Raw genomic sequence first — 18,779 nt, forward strand, 5'->3', positions numbered from 1 at the left:
ATAGTTCCTGGTCGTAGGATTACTAACTGGTAATTAATAATCCGCAGAGATCGGTACATACTATGCTTGCTTCATTATGAAGGATGTCTGTTCTCATAGACATTTGTGTGGTGACACTATAGCTAGTATGTAGGTGCTTATTATGGAATAAGTTCACTGAACATGACTCGCACAGCTGAACAACTGATGGAGTTCACTCACGTGTCAGTAGTTGTTCACATAGTGATAGTTGTACAAGTATCCTTAGACATGAGGTCATCATAGTCATCTTGTGTACACTGAACTATGCTTTGGTTTAGTTCTTAGTCTCCAGGGACAATTACTAGGGCTCTTCTGGGTATAGGAATTTGTACACGAAGATAGTGTATGATCAATAAAGGATCTACCCCTTCCAGTGAAGGAAGCGAATGTTCAAGGCTGATCCACTTATGCTAGTTCAGGAATCTCTGGCCAGAGTGAATGAAATTAGAAAGGAGTTTCTAATTTGCATAGAACTACGCATAGTAAATGGTAAGCAAGTGATTAAATTAGATAGGCTTGACACAAGATCCATGCCTTGTATTTAATTGGGACATTATAGGGTAGAAGGAGTTTATTGTACGGTAACTATTCACTGAATAGGTTCTTGGTATTCTAAGCAGTGAATTCATATTATCCGGATAGTCGCGATATGCTGAGAAGTATCCCTCACGATATAGAATAAATGTGATTAATTAATTAATCATATTTAATAAATTAGAGAATTTATATAAATAATGATAAAATAGTTTTATTATTATTTATTTCTACTACCGGCTTAATATTGAACCTACAGGGTCACACCATAAAAAGAGAATGATTTAATGGTGGAGGAATTAATTAATAATGGCTAATAATTATTTATTTATGAAATAAATAATTAATTGGAAAATTTAATAATTGATTAAATGAGATTTAATTGATTATAAATTAATTAAGAAAAGTTCTTAATATTATTAATTAAGGATTTAATTTTTGGAAATTAAATCAAGAGAGAGAATTATTTCTAAAGTGTTTAGAAAAAGGATTAATAGTTAAAAGGTGTTTTAATTATTAATGAGAATAATAAATGGGATAATAATAATATTATTTATGGGAAAATTTCAGCTGAAAATTTTGCCTATAAATACACTATTATAGACCCTATTTTATTCTAACCCACATCAAACCCGAAAACTCAAAAAGTTTGGAAAACCCAATTCTCTCCACCTCCTTCCTCCTCCTTAACATCGTTTTCTTGGTGGATACCGGTGGAGTGCTTCACACTTGAGGAGCAACTGCTAAGGATCTCTGATCGTTGTCTCCGAATTATTTTTAAAGGTAAGATTCGATCCCTCGAATTTTTATTCATGATTTATATGCTTTTATTTGGATTTTGTATGTGTAAAAGTGTTTTGCCATACCCCCGCTGCATTAAAAATCCAACAATGGTATCAGAGCATAGGTTGTATGCATATAGATCTGTGGTAAAAATTTCAGAATTTTATGTGCTTGTATCAATTAATTATTATTTTTACAAGTTATATTATGGATTAATTTTGTCTGATGAGAAATCATTTCTCAGAATAATTTTGATTGTTGATCTGGGTTGTACAAGTGTTGTAGATCGTCTGGGTATTTTTTTCATAATTTTATGATGTATAGATTTTTTATTATGAATTTTTGAAGTTCTTATAATTAAATTCGTAATTAAATAAATCATATATATATATATAAATTGATTGTAAGTATATATATATATATATATTGCATCTGCTGTACTGCTATCTTTGTCTGTGGTTTATGCTGCTGCACGGATAGGAAAGTAGAACAGAGAACAGTTGTCAGGCGCGCAAACCGAGGAAAGCTGCGGCTGCTGCAAAAAAAAAATATAGGGGTGTCACGCATTCCGGGAATGCGTTACACACCTGTGGCGCATTCACGTAATGCGTTACACCCTTTAATGGCTTAAAAGGGGTGTAACGCATCACCGGAATGCGTTACAGGTCTTGTAACGCGTTCCTGTAATGCGTTACAGCCCGTCTGTTAATTTTAAAATTGATTTTCTGGGAGTTTCGTAACTCCGTTTTAGGCGTGCAATATACCGTTGGATTCGTTTTTCCGAGACGGATCTAATGGAGTGATCAATTTTTTTATATAAAAGTTTTGAACTGTTTATATTTCCATGAAGTGTTTTAAAGCTGTTTTTGATTGTTTTTATTTGCTTTTAAATTCTTCATGTGATACATAGAGATGTATAATGCTTAGACTAATGTGCTAGATGATATAACATGCCTACCTTGATGTTTATTCATGTTGATATATGTGATATATGCTTAGTTTATCATGCGATGATAGATTTAGGTGAACTTAAATAAACATAAGGCGTTTGTTAGACAACCTAGTATAGTGAAATTGTTTCATAACCTTAATAATAATATTATGAATACAATCATGAGATTCTTGTGTTTATGAAACACGTAATTGAATATGAATTTTCGATATGAGAGAAAGGATGATTCTGTCAACAACAAATTTCTATCTGTAAGAAAGGGTTATTAAGTGACACCTCTTGACAATGCTCCACCCGATCTGGGAATCATCTGATTATTGATTATTGATTTGAAATATTTAATTTAAAAGGAAGAATCTCTTTATAATACGATTATGATTGTAACGTAATATAATCCCTCTAAAATTAAATAATATCAAGTAGTAATTGGCCAATGACACAACGGGCTTGTGTCGGTCATAACCTTCCAACATGATAGAAAAGTAGTTCTTATTTTTGAATCATTGTCGGTTCGTGCTACAGCCGAGGGCTTTGATTTCGAAATAAGAAATACTTGTCTATTACATAGAGATGTGTACATTGAATAAGAATCTAAAGGTCGGTACGTGCTACAGCCGTGGGCCTTTGGGGACTGATTCAACTGTACGGAATGTTGGGTTAGACTTGACTTAGAATATTGAGTTTGTCATGCTACAGCCGAGACTCAATTATTCAAGAGGCTAAAGTTTGATTAAGGAATAACATGAGATGTAATTGACAAGAGTTGTCTGCCTATTAAACATTACATGGCGGTTCGTGCTACAGCCGGGGTCGTGTAAAGGAATGTAGGATCCCTATTCCCACTAGCATTATGAATGCTTAATTTTTCACGTAGGGGGTTGAATAAATTAGGAAAACTAGTGGGAGGCACTTATGAATAAAGACCCGATTCATATAGTGTTTTGAAATAAAATCGAATATTTGCTAAGTGTTGTTATGTGTTTATCATTTACAGATTTACTTTGTACGTTATGTCTTCTGCACTATCACTCAGGAGCATACTAGATGCTCACAAATTTACTGGTCCAAATTATGCTGACTGGCTTCGAAACTTGAGAATTGTTCTCAGGATTGAGAAGCTGGAATACGTGATTGACTCACCTAAGCCTACTGAACCTGCTAGTGATGCACATAATGATGAACATGTTGTGTATCGTAAGTGGATAGATGATGCAAATGTTGCTCAATGCATCATGCTAGCTTCTATGAACATTGAGCTATAGAAGCAACATGAGCATATGGATGCTCACACTATCCTCATGCATCTACAAGAGTTGTATGATGTGGCAGGGAGGACAGCTCGATATGAGATATCGAAGGAGTTGTTCGGGTGTAGGATGTCTGAGGGATCATCTGTGAATGACCATGTACTTAAGATGATCAATTTGATTGAACGTCTTGGACAACTTGGTTTTGCCATGGATGGGGAGCTGAGCCAAGACTTGGTCTTGCAATCGCTTCCGAGTTCGTTCTCGCAGTTTGTTGTGAACTTTCACATGAATAAGTTGGATGTCAGCCTGCCTGAACTCCACAACATGTTGAAGACTGCAGAATCGAATTTTCCCCCTAAGAAGAGTTATGTTCTTCTAATTGGTGAAGGTTCCAATCCTAAGAAAAGGAAGAGGAACTCTTCCAAGAAGAAGAAAGTAGGTGAGAAAACGCCGGTTCCACCAAAAGCTGAAGACCTCAAGAGCAAAGTTGTTTGCTTTCACTGTAACAAGGTGGGGCACTGGAAGAGGAACTGCAAGGTTTACCTTGCAGAATTGAAGAAGAAGAAGGGTAGTGAGACTACCGCTTCTGATTCAGGTATGTTCATGATAGAAGTGAATATGTCATTAAATCAAATTTCTACATGGGTATTCGATACCGCCTGTGGTTCTCAAATCTGCAATTTGTTGCAGGGACCAAGGAGAAGTAGGACTCTTGAGGAAGAGGAGGTGATTCTACTGATGGGAAATGGAGCAAGAGTTGCTGCTGAAGATGTAGAATCATTTCATTTACATATGCCTACGGGCAAGACTATTGTTTGAAATAATTGTTATTTTGTTCCCTCGATTGTGAGGAATATTATTCCCATGTTAGACTTGGCTGTATTTTCATTTATTATTGAGAATAATGAATGTTCTATTCTTAGAGATAATATTCTTTATGGACGTGGTACTTTAAATAATGGTCTGTATAAATGTGACATAATTTACTTCAGATTGAACAAACTAATAAAAGAAAAGGGATGATAAAAATCTCACTTCATAGTGGCACTGCAGTCTCCATTTAGTGGACATGGAGAGAGGGCTGCAGATTTGCTAGGAATGGTACACACAGTTGTATGTGGACCAATGTCTACGCAAGCCATGGGTGGATTTTCATACTTCATTACTTTCATAGATGATAGATCTGGATTCGGATATGTGTTTGATGAAATACAAGTCTGAGGCCTTTGAAAAGTTCAAAGAATATAAGTATGAAGTGGAGAAACAATTAAACATAGTATTATAACTCTTCGATCAGATCGAGGTGGTGAATACTTTAATGGAGTGTTTCTAGATTATCTCAAAGTAAATGGTATAGTCTCCCAGTGGACGCCTCCAGATTGGTATCTGAAAGGAGATATCGAACTTTGTTAGACATAGTTCGGTCCATGATGAGCTATGCAAATCTTCCAGTATTCCTATGGGGTTATGCATTGGAAACCTCAGCATATTTACTGAATATGGTGCCTTCCAAAATCTGTTCCTTAAACTTCGTATGAGATATGGAAAGAAAGGAAATCGAGTCTTAAACACGTTAAGATTTGGGGATGTCCAGCTTATGTCAAGAAAGTTGACCCAGATAAGCTGGAATATCGATCCGTAAAATGTAGTTTTGTGGGATATCCTAAAGAGACTTTAGGGTATTACTTTTACACCGATCATCGGGTGTTTGACTCCAGACATGCTACCTTCCTGGAAAAGGAGTTTATCCTTGAAGGAAACATTGGGAGCAAAATTGAACTTGATGAATTTCAAGAAGCACAAACTACTACGGATCAAGTGGAAACACCTGTTCTGACTGAACAACCTTTTGTGGAACAGCCCATTCATAGATCAGGGAGAGTGTCTCGCCAACCTGAGAGGTATTATGGCCTTGTCATTGAGAATGACAATGAGTTGTCGATCATTGATGATGACGACCCTGTAACCTATAATGAGGCTATGAGTAGTGTAGACTCAGAGAAATGGCATAGTTCCATGAAATCCAGAATGGAATCTATGTATACGGTATACAAAAGATAGATTATAGTAGATGGCCAGGTGGAGACCTATAAGGCCATGCTTGTGGCAAAAGGATTCAAACTAAGGCAATGGATTGACTTTGATGAAACCTTTTACCCGTAGCCCTGTTAAAATCAGTTCGGATTTTGCTTGCGATTGCTGCTTAATACGACTATGAGATCTGGCATATAGCCAGATGGTTTTCTTTCCAAGGGAAATGAAAACCTAGTGTATAAGCTGCTGCGAACCATGTGTGGTTTAAAGCAAACTTCTTGAAAGATGGAACATTTGTTTTGATGAGACAATCAAAGAGTTTGATTTTATCAAAAACGCAGATGAACCATGCATCTACAAAAGGGTTAGTGGGAGCGCGATAACATTTCTTGTGTTGCATTGAATTAGAGTTGACACACATAACAACATAGCAGACCCACTCACAAAGCTACTTTATGAAAGTCACATTGATCATCATTAAGACAAGATGGGTATTAGATACCAGAGTGATTGGCTTTAGTACAAGTGGGAGATTGAAAGGAATATGTCCTAAGTCCAATCATGTATTAGGATTTAGGAATAACTTTTTATAAAATCTGTTTTGATTTCATTGATTTTAATAAAAGACTTGTTTTGTTTTTATTACGGGCTCTATCTATTTAAGTGTTTAAATAAGATATACCATAGTTTAGAGTAAAGCTTTTTATGGATTATGATGAGATCATAATAGTGAGACCTAAAAAGATGATAACTCTAAACTTAAATAGTTCCTGGTCGTAGGATTACTAACTGGTAATTAATAATCCGCAGAGATCGGTACATACTATGCTTGCTTCATTATGAAGGATGTCTGTTCTCATAGACATTTGTGTGGTGACACTATAGCTAGTATGTAGGTGCTTATTATGGAATAAGTTCACTGAACATGACTCGCACAGCTGAACAACTGATGGAGTTCACTCACGTGTCAATAGTTGTTCACATAGTGATAGTTGTACAAGTATCCTTAGACATGAGGTCATCATAGTCATCTTGTGTACACTGAACTATGCTTTGGTTTAGTTCTTAATCTCCAGGGACAATTATTAGGGCTCTTCTGGGTATAGGAATTTGTACACGAAGATAGTGTATGATCAATAAAGGATCTACCCCTTCCAGTGAAGGAAGCGAATGTTCAAGGCTGATCCACTTATGCTAGTTCAGGAATCTCTGGCCAGAGTGAATGAAATTAGAAAGGAGTTTCTAATTTGCATAGAACTACGCATAGTAAATGGTAAGCAAGTGATTAAATTAGATAGGCTTGACACGAGATCCATGCCTTGTATTTAATCGGGACATTGTAGGGTAGAAGGAGTTTATTGTACGGTAACTATTCACTAAATAGGTTCTTGGTATTCTAAGCAGTGAATTCATATTATCCGGATAGTCGCAATATGCTGAGAAGTATCCCTCACGATGTAGAATAAATGTGATTAATTAATTAATCATATTTAATAAATTAGAGAATTTATATAAATAATGATAAAATAGTTTTATTATTATTTATTTCTACTACCGGCTTAATATTGAACCTAAAGGGTCACACCATAAAAAGAGAATGATTTAATGGTGGAGGAATTAATTAATAATGGCTAATAATTATTTATTTATGAAATAAATAATTAATTGGCAAATTTAATAATTGATTAAATGAGATTTAATTGATTATAAATTAATTAAGAAAAGTTCTTAATATTATTAATTAAGGATTTAATTTTTGGAAATTAAATCAAGAGAGAGAATTATTTCTAAAGTGTTTAGAAAAAGGATTAATAATTAAAAGATGTTTTAATTATTAATGAGAATAATAAATGGGATAATAATAATATTATTTATGGGAAAATTTCAGCTGAAAATTTTGCCTATAAATACACTATTATAGACCCTATTTTATTCTAACCCACATCAAACCCGAAAACCCAAAAAGTTTGGAAAACCCAATTCTCTCCACCTCCTTCCTCCTCCTTAACATCGTTTTCTTGGTGGATACCGGTGGAGTGCTTCACACTTGAGGAGCAACTGCTAAGGATCTCTGATCGTTGTCTCCGAATTATTTTTAAAGGTAAGATTCGATCCCTCGAATTTTTATTCACGATTTATATGCTTTTATTTGGATTTTGTATGTGTAAAAGTGTTTTGCCATGCCCCCGCTGCGTTAAAAATCCAACAGACTGTTAATATTCCGCCCAAACATATTCTGATTTAAAATGAGAATGTTTTTAGATTTTATCCACAAATAAGTCAAGTAAAGGATCAAAATTTTAATATCAGAACTTAGACTTAAATCAGAACTTAACAGTCATCAGAACATGATTTCTTAACTCGAAAAATGAATGCCTATCTTTGTAATTCTTCACACAAATTCTGATATAGATTCTTCAGAACTTAATCATCAGAACGTTCAACAGAACTTGTCCTCAGAATTTATGCAATCTGATACATAAACTGTTCATCTAAAATAACATAGATCACCACAGTAATTTTCATCATTCATATGGAGTGTTTAGTGTGTGCATTAAGCTAAATATCAGACAAAGAGTAAAGTCTGATTCACTTCAGTACATCTTAGAAATAAGGCATAACTAAAACTTTACTAAAAATCTGTCATTATTCTGAAGCCTACTATTGAATGAGTTCATGCTGGAGTCCACCTCAACTATTTTGTGCTAATTTTGTGCATCTTTTTAAATTCCATTTTACAGTGGCTTCTCAGTGTAAGTGAGTCACGACTGCTTATCAGAATTTATGCTATTATCAGAGTATTTCTCCAGTAATCATAGAGTGTGAAAAGTCACCAAGAAAATATTTTGCTTTTCTGATGCATATTACTTAATACCAGCAATGCACTTGGGTTGTCCCTTCCACATTTTTACTCTAGACCTCAAAGGAGTACCTGATTTTTATTTCTTTTTCTTTTCCATTTTTCTTTTGATAAGTGAGGTTTATCAGCACTTAGTACATTCAACAGATTTACTAACATCAGAACTTAACAGATGAGAAGCATTATTCTAGTTTTTGACTTAGTAATAAGATAGACAGAGTAAACTTAACTAAGCTCAATATCAGAATTTGCTTGTGTCAATGGATTTCCACATAAATAATTACTTCTAATATAGGATCTCTACTATATTAAAGACTACTAGGTCAACATCTAGAACATGTATCCTCATAGGATAGAATAGTTACATAAACAGACATATCACTATCAGAGTTTAGAAAGTCACATCAGAAACAGTCAGTACTTAAGCAATTTTCAATTAAGCACAGAATACACAAAGAGAGTAATTTCTGTAAATACTGATCATAAAGTCTGATGCATCAGAACAAAACTAAGCAGATTTAGAGAAAGAAACTGAAACCATTCCAAGTTCATTTACCAATCTTGTAAAAGTAGCTTCACACAGTGGTTTTATGAAGATATCTGCTAGTTGTTGATCTGTTGGAACAAAGTGCAATTCCACTGTACCTTCATCCATATGTTCCCTTATAAAGTGGTACCTGATGCTGATGTGCTTTGTTATTGAGTGTTGAACTGGATTACCTATCATAGAAATAGCACTTTGATTATCACAGTAAATAGGGATTTTAAAATATGTTAACCCATAATCCAGTAACTGATTCTTCATCCAAAGAATCTGTGCACAACAGCTTCCTGCAGCAATGTACTCTGCTTCTGCAGTTGATGTGGAAATTGACTTTTATTTCTTGCTAAACCAAGAAACTAATCTGCCTCCAAGAAATTGGCAGCTTCCACTTGTGCTTTTCCTGTCAATTTTGCAACTTGCAAAATCTGCATCTGAGTAACCTATTAGTTTAAAATCTGATTCTCTGGGATACCACAATCCCAGATCAGCTGTTCCTTTAAGATACTTGAAAATTCTTTTCACAGATATTAAGTGAGGTTCTCTTGGATCTGCTTGAAATCTTGCACAAAGACAGGTAGCATACATGATATCAGGTCTACAAGCAGTTAGATAGAGTAGAGAGCCAATCATACCTCTGTAATCAGTAATATCTACTGATTTACCAGTATCCTTGTCCAGTTTTGTTGCAGTGGCCATGGGAGTGGATGCTCCTGAACAATCTTGCCTTCCAAATTTCTTCAGCAAATTTCTGGTGTACTTAGTTTGACAAATAAAAGTGCCTTCTTCATTCTGCTTGACTTGAAGGCCCATAAAATAGCTAAGTTCCCCCATCATACTCATTTGATACCTTGACTGCATCAGTTTGGCAAACTTCTTGCAAAGTCTGTCATTTGTAGAACCAAAAATGATATCATCAACATAAATCTGGACCAGAAGTAAGTCCTTTCCATGGTTGAGGTAGAACAGTGTTTTGTCTATTGTTCCTCTGTTAAATCCACTTTCCAGAAGAAACTGAGCTAAATTCTCATACCATGCTCTTGGAGCTTGCTTAAGTCCATAAAGTGCTTTATCAAGCCTATAGACATAATCTGGATATTTGGAATCTACAAAGCCTGGAGGTTGTTCAACATATACTTCTTCCTCCAATTCTCCATTGAGAAAAACACTTTTCACATCCATTTGAAAGACAGTAAACTTTTTGTGAGCAGCATAAGCCAAAAATATCCTTATGGCTTCCAATCTAGCAACTGGTGCAAATGTTTCATCATAATCAATTCCCTCCTGTTGAGAATATCCTTTTGCAACCAGCCTTGCCTTATTCCTTGTATTATGCCATCACTATCAGTTTTGTTTCTGAATACCCATTTTGTACCAACAACAGATCTGTTTTTTGGTCTTGGCACTAGGGTCCAGACTTTGTTTCTTTCAAATTCATTTAACTCTTCATGCATTGCTTGCACCCAATCAGCATCTTGAAGAGCTTCTTCCACTTTCTTTGGCTCAGTCTGAGAAAGAAAAGAATTGTAAAGACATTCACTTGAAGTAGCTGTTCTAGTTCTGACACATGCATCGGGATTTCCAATTATCAAATCAGGTGTATGTGATTTAGTCCACTTCCTTGCAGATGGAAGGTTCTCTCTAAAACTGGATGCTCCCCCATGAAACTATGCTCTCTGAGTTGGATTCTTCAGAATTTAAATTTTCAGAACTATCAGAACTTGGCTTAACAGAACTTGACGAATCAGAACTTGAAGAGCCAGATGTATATTCTGATGCTTCTTGAGATGTGGTTAGATCTTGAGTATGCCCCCCCTGCATAGGTGCATCATCCTTTGGCGTAGTCACTACAGTTTCAATAACATCAGAGTTTAATCCATCAGAGTTTGCAGTACCAGGATTTAGATTGTCAGGATTTTCAGTATCAGAATTTGAGTCTTCATTTTCAAATCTCAGCTGATCATGATCAATAAAATCTTCAAGTCCAGTAATCTTCTTATCATCAAAAGAGACATTGATAGATTCCATGACCACTTTTGTTCTCAAGTTATAGACTCTGAAGGCTTTTGTGGAAAGTGAGTATCCAACAAAGATTCCTTCATCAGCTTTTAGATCAAATTTGGATAGCTGTTCAGGATGAGTCTTAAGAACAAAACACTTGCATCCAAATACATGAAAATACTTCAGATTTGGCTTCTTTTTCTTCACCATCTCATATGGTGTCTTTCCTTGCTTGTTAATGAGTGTTGCATTCTGAGTAAAACAAGCAGTCTGCACAGCTTCAGCCCAGAAATAGGTTGGAAGCTTTGCTTCATCAAGCATTGTACGTGCAGCTTCAATGAGAGTTCTATTCTTCCTTTCAACAACTCCATTTTGCTGTGGAGTTCCAGGAGCAGAGAATTCCTGTTTGATTCCATGGTTTTTGCAGAACTCTTCCATTATCAAATTCTTGAACTCAGTACCATTATCACTTCTTATTATCTTCACCGAGTCTTTGACCAATTTATCCAGTTGCTTGACATGATCAATCAAGAGAGATGCAGTTTCACTTTTTGTGTGCAAGAAATACACCCATGTGTATCTGGTGAACTCATCCACTATGACCATAGCATATTTCTTCTTTGCAATAGTAATGACATTTACTGGACCAAATAGATCAACATGTAGAAGGTGATAAGGCTCAAGAATTGATGATTCAGTCTTGCTCTTGAATGAGGATTTCCTTTGTTTAGCCTTCTGACAAGAATCACAAAGGCCATCAGGAGCTAATACTGACTTTGGCAGTCCTCTCACAAGATCTTTCTAGACTAGTTCATTTATATTGTTGAAATTTAAATGAGAGAGTTTCTTGTGCAATTCCAGCTTTCTTCAATTGATGCTCTACTCATCAGACAGATTGCAGAACCATCAGTACTTGTTGAAATCTTGGCTTCATAAATGTTACCACGCCTGTATCCTTTCAGAACAACTTTGCCTCTAGATTTACTTACAACTTCACAGTGTTCTTCAAAGAAATCCACATGATAACCTCTGTCACAGATTTGACTGACACTCAGCAGATTGTGTTTAAGTCCTGAGACCAGAGCTACTTCTTTAATGATGACATTCCCAAGATTGATATTGCCATATCCCAATGTTTTTCCAATGTTGCCATCTCCATAAGAAACACCTGGGCCAGCCTTCTCCATAAAGTCTGATAGCAGGGCTTTATTTCCAGTCATATGTCCTGAACATCCACTGTCCAGAACTAAGATGTTTTTCCTGTTGCCCTGCAATCACAAAGACCACTAATGATTAGTTTTAAGGACCCAGACATGCTTGGATCTTTTGGCCTTATTAAGTCTGTTAACATATGCAGCGGATTTAGCATCCGAGTTTATGTTAACATTTTTCTTATCAGAATTTACACTATCAGACTTTGAATCAGAACTTACACTAGAAGGAACAATGGTAACTTTCTTTAAAAAAGGTTTTATTTGATAATAATCATAGTACAAACTATGATATTCCTTACAAGTATAAATGGAATGCCATAAACTACCACAATGAAAATAAGGATTTTGTGGCTTATATCTAACAGACAGACTCTTAACTCCTGACTTTGAAGGTAAGGAGTTTATGTTCTTATTCTTCCTGTAAAAAGAAGCCAGATGGTTAGAACTTCCTTAGTTATGACACGTTTTCCTAGGAGCTTCAGGAATAGGCTTATAATCATTGCTTTTATTCACACCTTCCTTTTCATTCCTATTTTTCCTAGGTGATTTTACCTTGTTTGCATTCTTAACATCTTTCAGCTTATGCTTAAGCTGCTTCTCAGTCATTAAGCCTACGTTTACTTCAGTTGTCTTTTCCTGTTTTAGTTTGTCAGAAGTTAATTCCTTTTTAACTTCTGATTTCTCATTATCAGACTTTACAGCTACAAACTTAACAGGTTTTAACTTTGGCTTTTGTTTAACAACAACAGGCTTAATATCTACAGTTCCTTTATCATTCTTATCCTCTCCATAACCTAAGCCCTCTTTCCAGTTTTCACTACTTAACAAATTCTGAGTTGTTCTGCCAGAGTTAGTTCAAGTCCTGATAATCTCTCTTTCCTTTTCTAACTCAGCTTTTAGAGATTCATTCATTTTAAGCACTTCATCCCTAACATAGAAAGCATCATCTCTATCTTTCTGAGTTTGATGGAACATGACTAACTCTTTTTCTAAATAATCATTCCTCTTTTTGCAAGCAAGATTTTCAGAAGTTAATCTTTCACATGTTAAAGTTTGATCTCTATAACTAATGAACATGGTTTTAAGATATCTTCTCAACTCATTAATATCATCAGTATGAAAGGCATAAGTAGTTTAAGGTACCTTTAATTCAGCAGCTTCAGAACTGCTTTCAGCACTTGCCTTATTAGCATTTGCCATCAAGGCATGATTCTCCTCACTTTTAGAATCTGAGGTATCTGTCCAACTTTTCTTCTTTGTGACAAGAGCCTTGCCTTTGTCACTCTTCACTTTCTTGCAATCAGGAGATATGTGGCCTTTCTCACCACAGTTGTAGCATTTGACATTTGTATAATCTCCTCTGTCAGACTTTCCTCCTCTGCCCTCAGATTTTCTGAAATTCTTCTTATCAGAACTTGTGCCTTTCCTGGAAAACTTCTTTCCCTTCCTGAACTTCCTGTATGCAATCTTTGTGATTTTCACCATAAGAGCACACAGCTTCATCATCTCTTCATCATCTTCTTCAGATTCCGAGTCATCATCACTTTCAGAACTTGATGACTCAGTATCAGACTTTGTGAAGAGAGCTTTACCCTTCTCTTTCCTTGAGGTAGCTGCCTTGGGGGATTCTTCTTCAGCCTTAAGAGCAACTGTCCTTGACTTTCCTCCTTTCCTCTTGCTTCTTTGTTCCATCTCAAGTTCATGAGTCTTGAGCATTCCATAAATTTCATCAAAAGTTGTTTCATCAAGATTATAGTTGTCTCTTATTGTTGTTGCCTTCAAATCCCAGCATTCAGGAAGAGCTAACAGGAATTTAAGATTTGAATCTTCAAGATCATACTCCTTATTAACCAGTGACAAATCATTCAAGAGTTTGATAAATCTATCATATAAATCAGTCAATGACTCATTAGCCTTTGAGTCAAAGTGTTCATACTCTTGAGTGAGTATTGTCTTCCTGTTCTTCTTAATCGTATCCGTTCCCTGACATCTTGTTTCCAAGGCATCCCATATCTCCTTTGCAGTCTTGCAGTTTATTACCCTTTTTGACATTACATGATCAATAGCACTATGTAGTAAGTGTCGTACCTTAGCATCCTTAGCAATTGATGCGATATCTTCAGCAGTGTAATCACTCTTCTCTATTGGTACAGACTTTGCTGCTTCACCTGCAACTGCAATAGCGAGCTTGGTTGGTTTGTGAGGCCCTTCCTTAATTCTATCAAGATATTCTGGATCTGTAGCTTCCAGAAACATGGTCATCCTCACCTTCCATATGGCATATTCAGATGGTCTCAATATGGGAACTCTAATAGTCTCATATCGACTTTGAATTTGTGTCTTTGGAGGTTCTTCAGCTTTGGTGGGCTTAGTTGGAGTTTCTGCTTCAGACATGATTGTGTTTGGATCTTAAACTATTTGTGTGTTAACAGATAGGCTCTGATACCACTTGTTAGGTCACACACACACTGTAGAGGGGGGTGAATACAGTGTATAGCACAATCAAATCGAACTTTAATAACTCAAGTAACAGAAAACAAACTTTATTGAAATAATAAACTCTGTTACAGTATGGAACTGTTCTCTCTCAGTGATGAACAAATATCACGAGAGCTGCTAGGGTTACAATGAATAATCTTCCCGATTGTGATAACACTTATAGTGTAAACCCTATGTCGTTGTTTATATACTACACGGTTACAAGATAATCGCTAATTGATATGGAACTTAATTCTGCTTCCTAAAATATATCAATCAGATATCTTTTCTTCCAAGTATTCTATTCTTCATACAATTCCTTCTTCATGCATATCTCTTCTTATGTTTCTCTCGATCTTCTTTCCTTTAACCAGCTGCCTTCCGTATCTGAACGTCCTTCAGTACTTAAGTTCTGATATCCATCTTTTAATGATTATCTCCTGATAATATAAGTACTGATATCCTTAAGTCCTGACTTCCAGTAAGTACTGATTTATCCTGTTTAAGTAAGATCTGCAAACTAAACATAAATCACAGTAGCCATGACATTATCAAATATATCTAACAAACATTATATCTGGCCTACTAGCTGTTAAGTACAGAAGTGAGCCAACCATGCCCCTATAACTTGAAATATCCATAAACTTTTCAGTAGTGTTTAATTCAAGCTTAGTTGCTGTGGCCATGGGAGTTTTTACAGCTGTGCAATCCATTAGATCAAACTTCTTTAAAAGATGAAAAATATATTTAGTTTGACTAATGAATATTCCATCACTAACTTGCTTAACTTGTAAACCAAGAAAGTAAGTTAGTTCTCCCATCATACTCATTTCATACTTACTTTGCATCAATTTGGCAAACTTTTTGTAAAGTTTCTCATCTGTAGAGCCAAAAATAATATCATCTACATAAATTTGAACAAGTATACTAGAGCCATTAACATTCTTGAAAAATAAAGTTTTATCTACAGTACCTCTTGTGAAGTGATTTTCCAAAAGGAACTTTGATAAAGTGTCATACCAGGCTCTAGGTGCTTGCTTCAGTCCATAAAGTGCTTTCAAAAGATAATAGACATATTCTGGAAAATTTGGATCTTCAAAACCAGGAGGTTGACTGACATACACTTCTTCCTCCAAATCTCCATTCAGAAAGGCGCTTTTGACATCCATTTGATAGACTTTGAAATTGGAATGGGCTGAATAGGCTAAGAAGATTCTGATGGCTTCAAGTCTTGCAACAGGAGCAAATGTTTCATCAAAATCTATTCCTTCTTGCTAACAATAGCCCTTAGCAACCAATCTAGCTTTGTTCCTAACTACTATGCCATTTTCATCCATCTTGTTTCTGAATACCCACTTGGTGTCTATTGGATTCTTTCCTTTAGGCTTGGGTACTAGCTTCCATACATTATTCCTTTCAAATTAGTTTAGCTCCTCCTACATAGCTAAAATCCAATCAAGATCCAACAAAGCTTCTTCTACCTTCTTTGGTTCTTTCTTGGAAAGAAAGCTGCTGTATAGACATTCTTCCTGAGTTGCTCTTCTTGTTTGAACTCTAGAAGAAACATCACCAATGATAAGCTCAAAGGGGTGATCTTTTGTCCATTTCCTTTGTTGAGGTAGATTAGCTCTAGATGAAGAAACCTCATTGTTGTCTTGATGTGTGATTGAGTTTTGATTGTTAGAAACTCCCCCTGAGTTTGTGGATCTTTGATTTGAGAAAGGGGAACTTTCTATAGGTGATCTGTCTTGATCTCCTGCTTCTTTTGATAACCCGACGGATGATGAATTTTGAGTACCGACGGATGAGGCAGGTTGTCTCCCGACGGATAACGCAGATTGCCTCCCAACGGATGAAGCATTATGCAACTCGACAGATGTTGAGTTTTCTGCTTCATTGGTAGTAGATTTATCTGCATTATCCTTAGACACTGTTTCTTGATCACTTTCATCATCACTGTCATCACTAACCATCTCCGCATTGTCAAATTTGAGGCTCTCATGGTAATCTCCATCTTTCAGTCCTTCAATCTTTTTATCATCAAACACAACATGTATAGATTCCACAACAATGTTGGTTCTTAGATTGTAGACTCTATATGATTTACCAACAGCATATCCAACAAAAATTCCTTCATCTGCTTTAGCATCAAACTTCCCATTTTGATCAGTTTGATTTCTCAGAATATAGCATTTGCAACCAAAGACATGAAGAAAGTTTAGAGTTGGTTTCTTGTTCTTGAACAATTGATAGGGAGTCATGCATCTTGCTTGATTAACCACAGAAATATTCTGAGTGTAGCAAGCAGTATTTACAGCTTCAGCCCAGAAATATGTTGGCAATTTAGATTCTTCAAGCATTGTCCTTGCAGCTTCAATAAGTGATCTGTTCTTCCTTTCCACTACTCCATTCTGTTGTGGAGTCCTTGCTGCTGAGAACTCATGCAGAATCCCATTTTCCTCACAAAATGCTCTCATGACAGAATTCTTGAACTCAGTTCCATTGTCACTCCTGATTCTTCTAACTTTGAAATCAGGATGATTGTTGACTTGCCTTATGTGATTGATGATGATTTCACTAGCCTCATCTTTAGACTTTAGGAAATATGTCCAAGAGAACTTTGAGAAATCATCTACAATTACTAGGCAAAATCTTTTCTTTGAGATGAACAATACATTGACTGGTCCAAACAAATCCATGTGAAGCAGTTGCAAAGGCTCTTCAATTGTTGTATCAAGTTTCTTCCTGAATGATGCTTTAATCTGCTTCCCTTTTTGGCAGGCATCACACAGTCCATCCTTTGAAAACTCCACTAGAGGAATGCCTCTTACCACTTCTTTCTTTACCAGCACATTCATGGTCTTGAAGTTTAAATGGGATAGCTTCTTGTGCCATAGCCAACTTTCATCTTGACTTGCTTTACTGAGAAGACAAGTTACAGATTCTTCATTAGGTGAGTTGAAATTAGCTAGATACACATTTCCTCTTCTTACACCAGTGAGAACCACTTTGTTGCTTCTTTTATTAGTCACAACACAGGCCTATGAGTTGAAGGTTACTGAATTACCTTTGTCACAAAGCTGGCTGATACTCAACAGATTGTGTTTGAGACCATCCACTAAGGCAACCTCCTCAATGATGACATTGTCCTTTGAAATCAAGCCATATCCCACAGTATAACCCTTGCTGTCATCTCCAAAAGTAATACTTGGGCCACCTCTCTCCTTGAACTCTGTGAGCAGGGTAGAATCACCAGTCATGTGTCTTGAACAACCACTATCCAAGTACCAAAGACTCTTTCTGTTTCCCTACACACATCAAAATCAACGATTTGATTTTGGTACCCAAGTTTCCTTGGGTCCTGCCTTGTTAGCTTTCTTTTTCTGTTTCTTAGGTCTTATCTCATTTGACTTAGGAATTTCAGATTCATCCTTAGTCATTTGGGTTGGACCTTTGAAACCATTCATTGCAACAGAATTATCATGCATATTATGACTAACAGGAAATGGCATGCTTGGTGTAAACATGTTATTCCAGTAAGGGATGCTAAATGGCATTTGTGGCATACTATATGCAGCATAATGAGGATTAGGTGCAAATGGCATATTAGCAAATTGTGCATTCATATTTTGTGTAGGCACGACATTAACAGGCATGGGAGGCATGGCATTCATGTTAGGAAATTGAGACTGAACAGACATGGGAGTAGGCATGGCAGAATTATAATTAACAGATAAATGATTTACACTACCACACTTGACACAGATTTTTCTAGGAGCATATTTATCAGGTGTGTAGTTATTGTGTTTGTTAATCCCTACTTCACCATTCCTATTGTTTTTCCTTTTAGTCTCTATTTTTACCTCAATTTTCTCAAGTCTGTCACTTAACTGTTTGACAGTCATGTGACCAACATTAGCCTTTTTCCCTTTCTTAACTTGACTTGAATCTCCTGAAACAAAGTTCTTGGAAACAGACCCATACTTCTCATTCAGCTTAACTAGTTTGGCTTTGTTAATGGGCTTGCTCACAGCCGACGGATGAGGATTTTCATCATTCGACGGATAACACTTTTTGTTATCCGACGGATAGTCCTCATCATTCGTCGAGT

Source organism: Apium graveolens, chromosome 5 (genome assembly GCF_009905375.1).
Source record: "Apium graveolens cultivar Ventura chromosome 5, ASM990537v1, whole genome shotgun sequence".
Taxonomy (NCBI): domain Eukaryota; kingdom Viridiplantae; phylum Streptophyta; class Magnoliopsida; order Apiales; family Apiaceae; genus Apium; species Apium graveolens.